General features: G+C 33.9%; 1 long non-coding RNA gene across 20 annotated transcripts in view; it reads right to left on the reverse strand.

Annotated features, from left to right (window-relative positions):
- The window catches only part of LOC147843329 (uncharacterized), a 121928-nt gene that overhangs the window by 92167 nt on the left and 23569 nt on the right, over window positions 1–6192 (reverse strand). For 4 of the 20 annotated variants that reach the window (XR_015493054.1, XR_015493052.1, XR_015493053.1 and 1 more), the window contains exon 3: window positions 5014–5157. The exons of the other annotated variants lie outside the window; for them this stretch is intronic. This is a non-coding gene — a long non-coding RNA (uncharacterized LOC147843329). The remainder of the gene's footprint in view (window positions 1–5013; window positions 5158–6192) is intronic. 20 annotated transcript variants of the gene reach the window in all.

Raw genomic sequence — 6192 nt, forward strand, 5'->3', positions numbered from 1 at the left:
TGTCAAACTTCTGCCTCCAGCATTGCAAACTCTCCGTTCCGGGTGCTGAACTCTTTATGTAGTGTGTTATGGTTGCTGTCCAAGGTGCTGAACTCCTACAGCAGTGAAGCGCAGCCTTAGTGTGGAGCAGTACTAACCGACAACCAGCAACTCTACTCAGATACTCTATTTATACTTTATTGGCCTGTTTAATTATGTGTTTCTCTCTCATTTAAGCTGTCACTACCATACAAGGTAACACTTTAAAATAACTATAATAAATAACTAGTATAAGGGCAAGGCAGTGGCGCAGTAGGTAGTGCTGCCGCCTTACAGCAAGAAGGTCGCTGGTTCGAACCTCTGCTCAGTTGGCGTTTCTGTGTGACGTTTGCATGTTCTCCCTGCCTTCGCATGGGTTTCCTCCGGGAGCTCCGGTTTCCCCACACAGTCCAAAGACATGGGGTACAGGTGAATTGGGTAGGCTAAATTGTCCGTAGTGTATGAGTGTGTGTGTGAATTTATGTGTGTGGATGTTTCCCAGATATGGGTTGCGGCTAGAAGGGCATCCGCTGCGTAAAAACTTGCTGGATAAGTTGGCGGTTCATTCCGCTGTGGCGACCCTAGATTAATAAAGGGACTAACCCGACAATGAATGAATGAAATAACTAATATAAATAACATTTTGAATAATTTATATGGCATTTATAGAGAATAACTAGTCCTCACTTTAGATTTGGTCACATCACTGGATGAAGTTGAGTTCATAAAGCATTTATTATCATACAAAGTTACTACTAAAATATACTCACTGGCCACTTTATTAGGTACACCTGTCCAACTCCTTGTTAATGCCAGCATCAGAAAGGGGGAAAAAAAGGCGATTTTGCTAACTTTAAACGTGGCAGGGTTGTTGGTGCCAGACGGGCTGGTCTGAGTATTTTAGAATCTGCTGATCTACTGGAATTTTCATGCACAACATTCTCTGGGGTTTACAGAGAATGTTGCGAAAAAGAGAAAATATTCAGTGAGCGGCAGTTCTGTGGGCACAAATGCCTTGTTATTGCTAGAGATCAGAGGAGAATGGCCAGACTGGTTCCAGCTGATAGAAAGGCAACAGTAACTCAAATAACCACTCATTACCACCAAGGTCTGCAGAAGAGCATCTCTGAATGCACAACACGTCCAACCTTGAAGCAGATGGGCTACAGCAGCAAATGACCACACCGAGTACAACTCCTGTCAGCTAACAACAGGAAACTGAGGCTACAATTGGTTCAGGCTCACTAAATTTGGACAATAGAAGACTGGAAAAATGTTGTCTGGTCTGATGAGTCTCAATTTCTGCTGCGACATTTGGATGGTAGGGTCAGAATTTGGCATTAATAACATGAAAGCATGGATCCATCCTGCCTTGTATCAACGGTTGTTGGTGGTGGAGTAATGGTGAGGGGGATATTTTCTTGGCACACTTTAGGCCCATTAGTACCAATTTAGCAACAGGTCAACGCCACAAACAACCTAAGTATCCTTGCTGACCATCTCAATCTCTTTATGACCACAGTGTAGCCATCTTCTGATGCGTACTTACAGCAGGATAATGCACCATGTCATAAAGCATGAATCATCCCAAACTGGTTTCTTGTACTTAACAATTAATTTGCTGTACTCAAATGACCTCTACAGTCACTGGATCTCAATTCAATTGAGCACCTTTGGGATGTGGTGGAACAGGAGATTCACATCATGGATGTGCAGCCAACAAATCTGCAGCAACTGATGTCTCAGGTTGTATATTAATAGTACTATTTAAAAGACGACAAACTTGAAGTATTTTTTTCAGCAAGGATGCTTTAAAAATGTTAGAAATGTTACAGTTAGCATACGTCCATTGGAATTAACTTTTTATATCAAATAATATTTAAGATTTCGCAGACACCACTACCACCAATAATAATAAATCACAGAATTTTTTAAGAATATATTCAAATACTGTACAAAAAAAGCAATGCTAAATTGTGACAATTTTTCACATTACTGTTTTAATATTTATTGACTGATTTATTGATCATATTAATTATATTGTATCTATAAAAAACTCATTCATTTTCTTTTCGGCTTAGTCCCTTTATTAATCCGGGGTCGCCACAGCGGAATGAACCGCCAACTTATCCAGCACGTTTTTACGCAGCGAATGCCCTTCTAGCCGCACCACATCTCTGGAAAACATACACACACATTCATTCACACACACACCCACACACACACTACGGACAATTTAGCCAACCCAATTCACCTGTACCGCATGTCTTTGGACTGTGGGGGAAACTGGAGCTCCCGGAGGAAACCCAAGCGAACACAGGGAGAACATGCAAACACCACACAGAAACGGCAACTGAACTGAATTTATATACAGTATATATAAATAAACATCATTGTTTCCAATTTATAGTTTACCCAGATTATTTATTTTTGATTTACATGTATTTTTTTTCATTTTATTTCATTTGATTTTCACTTTATTCTTTTTTAAATGTATCTTGTTTATATATATATATATATATATATATATATATATATATATATATATATATATATATATATATATATATATATATATATATAATTTTATTGTATTTATCTTATCTTTAATTTACTTTTGGCCTTTACAGTTTAGCATTTTACACAACTAATGCATGAATTATTTTTTAATTACTTTAATGTTTGTTGGCCGAATACTTAAAGCCTTTTCATTCAATATTTTGTTACATTTTCTCTTAAAATGCAATAACGGATTAAAAAAAAAAAAAAAGTAACTATAGTGTGATATTTCACAGTCATAGAACTTGTAGCATCACTGAAGTCATGATGCAGCCTTTAAATATTTAATATTTCAATAGGTCAGGCATTGACAAGGCAGGACTTCATTACCAATTTTAATACTTTCCATATTCCCTTAAATTGTGAGAATAAGTTGTGACACAGGGACGTGGAAGTGACAAAAGAGTCACATTTTGCATCCTACGCATTAGTAGAATTGCATTTGCTGCCAAGAATCCAAGGCTTCTTTCTATACACTAACTGTTTTCAAAGAATTCACTGGTGTAAAAAAAGGAAATGACAGCTCTAATGATTTTTTAAACGAAACATGTCAAACGACAAGAAAATGCCATTAGAAGCTAAATTGCGAAAACTGATTGCAAACAATGACAGCAGCCTAACAGATATCCACTGTGTTTCTTGCTAAACAAATTGCTATGAAAACGACTTGTAACATAGCTGATCATTTAAGAGTGTCTGTTTTTAAAAGAATGGGCTTAATATCCAAGCAGACAGTTCTTGTTCATTTCGTTTGCTCATTAGGGGTGTTTAAATCAAGAAAACAATTGATCTCTGATTACTCAGTCCAAGATAATAAACCGCAATAGTGAATAGTCAACAGAGCGGAGAGAAGTCAAACTTTCTGTCACTTTAAAAGCAGGAGTTTTTACAGTAGTTCAAACCGTGAAAAAGACACCTGTGGCTCATTGAGTATTCATCACTCCACCTCCAAGCGAAAAAAAAAAAAAAAACACTCGCTCTTTTACTTTACAGAGGCATCAAAGCAGCCCGTCCTAAGAGGAAATAGCAGTTCATCATTGTTGTTTTGGTTTTCACTCGACAGTATGTAAATCTGCTCTCATATTGCGCTGTTTTGCATAAATGAACTGAAGTTGAACTCCAGACCTTTGACTGCAAACTCTCTCTCTCTCTCTCTCTTTTAAAAAAAGAAAAAGTTATATTTTTTAGGGGTACCACTAAGCTGTTTTTATCTTCAAGTCACATAAATTTGTAAAAATTAAATGATTAAGTTAATTTAATCGATTTGTATGGAGCTGGATCAGTCTCAAAAATAATACATTTACAAAATTTAAATAAAATCAAATACAATTCGTAAATTCAAAACACAATTCGTAAATACCCAAATCCATTTTGTAAATTCAAAACACAATTTGTAAATGCGCAAATCCAATTTGTAAATTCAAAACACGATTTGTAAATACAATTTGCAAATTCAAAACAATTCTGAAATACACAAATCCAATTTAAAAATTAAAAACATGATTTGTAAATACGCAAGTCCAATTCATAAATTCAAAACACAATTCGTAAATGCAAAAATTCAATTCGTAAATTCAAAACATGATTTGTAAATACGCAAATCCAATTCGTAAATTCAAAACACGATTCGTAAATACGCAAATCCAATTCGTAAATTCAAAACACAATTAGTAAATACACAAATCAAATCCGTAAAATCAAATCAAGATTCGTAAATACACAAATCCAATTCGTAAATTCAAAACAATTCGTAAATACATGAATCAAATTTGTAAATTCAAAATATGATTCGTAAATACACCAATCCAATTTGTAACTTTCAAACACAGTTCATAAACACAAATCAAATTTGTACATTTAAAAATGATTAATAAATACACAAATCCAATTTGTAAATTCAAAACATAATTTGTAAATACGCATATCCAATTCATTTGGCTAAAATACCCATGAATTTTACTTGTGAATTCATAAATTGTATGTTGCATATTTTGTATGAATTTTATTTTGTAAATGTTCTATTTTTGAGACTGTTCTGGCTCCATAGATTCGTGTTGGGACAACATGAATGAATTGTGTGGGACCCTGCATTTTTACAGTGTATCCAATACCTAAATGGAACTATTACCTTAATAATTTTTAATAAACAGCTATTTTGAGCTAATAGAAGTTTATTGAGCTAAAAGTCATACTTCATGCAAGCAACAGAACCTTAAAATATAGTGACCAACTATCCCAACTCAAAACTGTAAGGTTTGATTGTATTCAAAATGAGAAATGATTATGCTCATTAAATATCACTAAAACAACACTGAAAGGTTTTTATACACTGCATTTCCCTTCACTCCGGTCTTTGTAATCCCAGACATCCCATTCCCGTCCGTGTCCCAGATGAGCACTTTGTCAGTAGTTGGGTTAATAAGGTTATAATCTCACCATTAAAGCACATCATTTTGCTCTCTCATGGCTCTCTGTGCAGGGTAATCCTGTTGAAGTTGAACTCATTTATGTCAGAGCGTAAACATCAGATGGATGTGTCCTTTTTCCTCTGTGACGCAGTTTAGCTCTATTTGGGTGAAACTAAAGGAACAGAGACAGGAATAGAGACGGACTCTCTGGGGCAGACAAAAAGTTGCACTTCAAAGTTTTCTACAGAAGTAACAGAAAGACTGTAGAGAGTTCAGGGAAGGGAACATGGTAGAAAACTGCAGAGCTTTGTGGGAATGTGCCATAGACTGCAATAGGTTTTATAGCAGCTTAACAATTTTTTATATTTTAAACCTAAATCGACCCCTAAACTTAACCCTCTCTGAAAACTAATTTATTTTATTTATTTTTTTACATATTTAAAAATGTATAATTTTGTATTTTTAAAATGAACACATCCTATTTAATTATGTTTTATAGTAACATTTTATGTCATCATTTATATTTTATTTTTTTACTTATTCATCAAAATTATCTTCCCTTTTGTTCACCATAACAAAAGTTTTGGCATAGTTTTGCCATACTGAATTCTAAAACCCAAGTCAAATATTTGCCACTTCTTACAAATTCTGTTTTACATTTAATTATATATGTATATGTATGTATGTATGTATATATATATATATATATATATATATATATATATATATATATATATATATATATATATATATATATATATTTTTTTTTTTTTTTTTTTTTTATTTTGCACACGTTTAGGCCTTCAAAAATGTTATTTATTTTAGAGAAGGAGGTGTCAGTAAATGTGCCACCTCCATGCATTTGTTTTAATATATACGTTTGTGAACAACAAACATACACAAAACACTATACAGTGTATGTGTGTAAACCATATAGTAGTAAACAACTATATTGGCAGTAACTTGCATGCTCATTCAAATTCATGTGTATTCGTAAAAGAAAAAAAAAATATATACAATCAAGAATTTCCATTTAAACCCTTTAACCATGCACAAACTTAGAAATCAAATTCATATGGACTAATAAATGACAATTACCTGCACATTCGGTGTGTCTAAATTGATTAGCAAATCTCATCAAGCATGAAAAATGTATGTATGCTGGAATAACACCTACATACGGACACCTTTGAATACAAATGAGATC

The sequence above is a fragment of the Danio rerio genome, chromosome 6, assembly GCF_052040795.2.
Source record: "Danio rerio strain M-AB ecotype USA chromosome 6, GRCz13ab, whole genome shotgun sequence".
In the NCBI taxonomy this organism is placed as follows: domain Eukaryota; kingdom Metazoa; phylum Chordata; class Actinopteri; order Cypriniformes; family Danionidae; genus Danio; species Danio rerio.